The 5,016-nt window shown below is 42.1% G+C and overlaps 1 pseudogene; it reads right to left on the bottom strand.

Moving 5' to 3' along the window:
- Positions 1-322: 322 nt before the first annotated feature.
- LOC116898230 lies at positions 323-1,715 on the bottom strand (annotated as a pseudogene).
- Between the last annotated feature and the right edge of the window lie 3,301 nt (positions 1,716-5,016).

Raw genomic sequence — 5,016 nt, 5'->3', positions numbered from 1 at the left:
AGGAAGTCTGCTGCAGAGTGTGGGAGAGTGCAGTTGTGGTGCCTTCTGGTAGTTCCCTCTTCCTTCCAAGTGGGCAAGAAATATGACACTTTCGGATGTTGATTGCTGTCGGCATCTGTGGTATTTCTTCTCCCAGAATCTTCTCTGGTAAAAGCAATATCGTCAACGCCTATCATGGTGTCTGGGGGACAGCAGGTGCTCCTTAGGGGGGCAGGTATCTGAACGAAAGGTCCTCTATAGCACAGGTGGGAACTATTCCCATGTGCCACCCCAAGCTTCGGATTCTCGAGCGACAATGTTATGTATTTTGTTTACTTGTATATGGGGGGGAGCACAGATCTGAGCAGATCCATTATCCATGAAGGACTATCTAGATTAGGTCATTGAGGAAGGAAGTCCTACCCTAAATGTGAGTTGTACTAGCCACAGGCTATCGTCCTGGGCAAAATAAAAAGAGACAGCGAGAGAGTGGGCACCAGCACCCATTGCTCTGTGCTTCCTGACTGCGGATGTAATGTCTTAGCTGCCTCACGCTTCTGCCGCCATGACCACACCGACCTCATGGACTGTACCCTCAAACTGTGAGCCGAAATTAGCCCTTTCTCCCTTTTTTGATACTGATTCTTTTTATGTAAAAAAAGACCAAGTCTAAACTTTAAAGCAAACATACCCTAACAATGTGGCACTATTTCCATAATCAATGCCCATAAGAGGGCGTCAGTACAAAAATCTAAGCAGAGACAGCAGCTTAGAGCATCATGTAATGTTGGTTTTAGGGAGAAGCTTCACAGGTAAAAGAAAGAGCATATGACATAAATCAAGCACGCAGTTCAAATTTACAAATTATAAAAGTTCTCTACTTTTATAGCTGGTTTCTTTTGAATGGTTAAATTTTAGCCTCTTTTTTTTTTCAATTAAATGCCTATTAACAAGCCAATTGGATAAATATGTAAGTAGACTGAAGACATTATTCAGATGAGTAAGTTCTATTCATTTTCACCACAGCTGTGATCAGGTTGCAAAGGACGCGCTTTTCTCTTTGCTTTTCCTAAGCTACTGCTTCCTGCTTGTTCCGGGAATCTGGGTCTCCTTTTTTGAATCTTTTGGGGACGGCCTGAAGAAGTCCCCGATGCCTTTTTGTCCCTTGGGAGTTGGGCGCACACAGACTGGGTTCCCTCCAACATACTTATTTTCAGCTTTTCTCCATGACCTTGAAGAATTGTGACAAAGGTAGAGGAACCCAGCACCTTCCTGGGGCTTGAAGCCACCGCTTTTCTGTAGGCTCCTGGGCCAAGGTTTGCTTTGGTCCACACCATGTTCACACAGGAAGAGACAACTTTCACCGACTCCCCAACTGCAGATGTCTCACCTGGACAGGAACCTAAAAATGATTAGGCCCTTTCTCCCTTACGTTGCATTTGTCAAGTATTTTTCACAGCCTTAGAAAAGTAAATCATGGGAAGGCATGGCGGTACACCAACAGTTTCAGCACTCAGGAGGCTGAGGCAGAGGAACCATGGTGAGTTTGAGGCAAGGCAAGCCAGTGCCACAAGGCAAGATGTTTGCAACAAGCAAACAAATACACTCCCCCACCAAAAGTCTATACCGAATAAGCCAGTGAAAAAAGAGGAGAGGGAACAGAGAACAGATAGGACAAACAGAAACGCAGCAGAGTAATGATAAAACTAACCATATCATAAAATCACATTAAATGTAATGAACTTATCAAATGATGGAAAATTTCAGACTCCAAGACTCAACTATATATTATCTTAAAGAAGCACATTTTATTTATTTTTTATATTTTTGAATTATAAAAAACAATTTTATTGATCTTCTTATCTATATTTTTTTAAAGTTATGCGTTCTCCTATGAGTAGTGGGTCTCATTTTTTAATCAAATGCTTGTCTTTCTAACAGCCCCTATATGGTTATATTAGTAAAATGCATGTAATATATTTGCTTACTACAAATGTCAACTATTTCAAACTTTTCAGAACATAAATTCTCATATAAAACTTATAAATACTCCTGACAGTATAGTCTACCTCACTAGTTACTAATGACAGAGACTTGGGATTTCTTCATCTGAATTTTCAAAAGTTTTTTTTTCCTGATCAAAGTTTCCCCTCCCTCCACTCCTCCTACTCTCTTCCCCCTCCCCTCCCATCCAGATCCACTCCTCTATTGCCCTTCAGAAAAGGGCAGGGGTATCCACCAAGCACAGCATAGTAAGATTCAGTAAGACCAGGCGCAAACCCTCGGATCAAGGCTGCTGGGACAGGCAACCCAGTGGGAGGAGAAGGGTCCCAGGAGCAGACCAGGAGTCAGAGACGCCTCCACTCCCACCATTAGGGCTCCCACAAGAACTCCAAGCTACAATCCTAACGCACATGCAGAGGACCTGGGTTAGACCCATGCAGGCTCTGTGAGCGTCACTTCAGCCTGTGAGCCCCTATGAACCCTGCGTAGTTGATGTCTGTGGGCTGGAAACGCATTCTACATATAAAGAGACGAGGCTGGTAAGATGACTCAGTGCTGAAGGACACCTGCCACAGGTTGACTACCCCAGGGCCCACACGGTGAAAGGAGAGAACAGAGTCCCCCAACCCCAGAGCTGTCCTCTGGCATAAACACATGCAATTTAAGATTAAAAAAGAAAAGACCAAGGGAACCAGTTAAAGCTAAAAGGATACCATGTCAACACAAAAAGGAAACCAAGTGACTATACTAACGTCAGATAAAATAGACTTGGGGACGGGGATGAAAACAAAGAAGATCGTTTTAGAGTGATATAAAGAAGCCAACTCATCAAGTGACATAACGGCCCAACTGTTTATGTATCTAACCATGGTTTTAAATGCTTGATCCCTGGGCTGGAGAGATAGCTCAGTGGTTAAGAGCACTGACTGCTCTTCCAGAGGTCCTGAGTTCAATTCCTAGCAACCACAATCATCTGTAACGGGATCCAATGCCATCTTCTGGTGTGTCTGAAGACAGCAACAGTGTACACACATACATGAAATAAATAAATAAATCTTAAAAAAAAAAATAAATGCTTGATCCCAAAAGTGATAGACCCGCAAGGAAAAATAGACACAGGTACAGCTCTCTTCAGCTAGTTCAGTATCTTTCAATCGCTGATTGAACAAGCAGGCAGAAACTCACAGAACTCTAGGAGAACACTACCAACTAGCTCGACCAAAGCAGATCATATTTCAAGCATAAAGCAATTTAAATTATTATTAAAATTATTCAAGCCATACAATGCATAGTCTCTAATCACACTGGAATCACATTAGACACCATTTACAAAGAGCTCTCTAGAAAACTTCCAAATATTTGGAAATTAATTAGCAATAGTGTATTTATAAATAGCTTGTGAGTAAAATAAAAGCTTGAAAGGGAAATTATAAAGTATTTTGAGTTGGATGAAAATGGAAACATGCAGTAGGTATTTGGCACACAGGGTAATCACAGCACTCAAGAGACTTATGAAGTGTGAGGATTGTGAGTTCGAGGCGAGTGAGACATTTCTCAGTAATAAAGAAACAAATACATAAAATATAAAGAAAACATGATTTCTTAAAATATGTGAGCGGGTTGGAGAGATGGCTCAGCGGTTAAGAGCACTGACTGCTCTTCCAGAGGTCCTGAGTTCAAATCCCAGCAACCACATGGTGGCTCACAACCATCTGTAATGGGATTCAATGCCCTCTTCTGGTGTGTCTGAAGACAGCGACAGTGTACTCATGCATAAAATAAATGAATAAATCAAAAAAATATGTGAGCAATTGCTAGATGCATAGTACTTAGAATTGTCTTGTTGTTGTTGCTTGTTCGTTTGTTTTTGAGACAGGGTTTCATATAGCCCAGGCTATCCTTTAACTTACTATGGTTAGCCAAGGATAACCCTGAGCTTCTTATTCTCTTGCCTCTACTCCCTGAGTGCTGGTACAGATGTATATCACGCTGTATAACTGTATTTATATCGAACTGCCAACTGATAGCAGAGCTTCAAGAATGCGAGGCCAGCGGCCCACCAAGCCAGCTGCACCTCAGCTCTAGCACCTATATTAGAGCTGCTAAAAGGTTTCAAATCAATGCCAGCTTCCATCATAAGATGGAAAGCCACACAGCATGGTGTAAAACTGGAAATAAAAAGGAACGGAAATGGAGAGCAGAAGGGGAAAAATCAATAAACTAAAAATAGGAAAGTGCAAGTCATAATAGCAGCCTGGGCTTTAATCCCAGCACTCAGGATACAGAGGCAGGCAGATCTCTGTGAGTTCAAGACCAGCCTGATCTACAGAGTGAGTTCCAGGACAGTCAGAGCTACTTAGTGAGACCCTGTCTTGAAAAAAACTAATAATAATAACAATAAGAATAATAATAATAAATCAAAAGGGTAAAATCTCAATACAGATATAAAATATTTAAAATGGGTCCAATCATTTCTAAACTCAACGGGAAAAATTTTTAATTAACAGCTAAAAATCAAATTGAAAGTTTTTTTCTTTTGAGAAATATTGATAAACTGACAAACTTCTCAGGAAATACTCTGGCATGCTTTCTGTGGCTGCAATAAGGCACCATGACCAAGAAACTTGGGGAGCAAAGGATTTACTTGTTTTACAAGTCGTGATTAGTGTCTCATGAAAGGAAGTCAAGGCAGGAACCTAGCAGCAGGAGCTGAAGCAGAGGCCGTGGAGGGGCTGCTTCAGGGCTTGCCTCCCCACCCCCACCCCGTGGCTTGCTCAGTCTGCTGCTTGCTTACACCTCCCAGGCCCGCCTGCCCAGGAGTGGCACTACCCCAGCAGGCTGGGCCTTCCCACATCAACCATTAGCCAAGAAATGCTAGGCCACTGGTTTGAAGTTATTTCCTCAATTTAAGTTTCCTCTTTCCAGATGACCCTGGCTTGTGTCAGGATGACAAAAAAAACTAACCAGCACACCACACTAGTCAGGAGAAATGGACGGAAGACTCGGATTACTAATATTAGAAATAAAAGATGC

The sequence above is a fragment of the Rattus rattus genome, chromosome 4 (assembly GCF_011064425.1).
Source record: "Rattus rattus isolate New Zealand chromosome 4, Rrattus_CSIRO_v1, whole genome shotgun sequence".
Classification (NCBI taxonomy): domain Eukaryota; kingdom Metazoa; phylum Chordata; class Mammalia; order Rodentia; family Muridae; genus Rattus; species Rattus rattus.
This window is presented reverse-complemented; position numbering and strand designations above follow the sequence as displayed.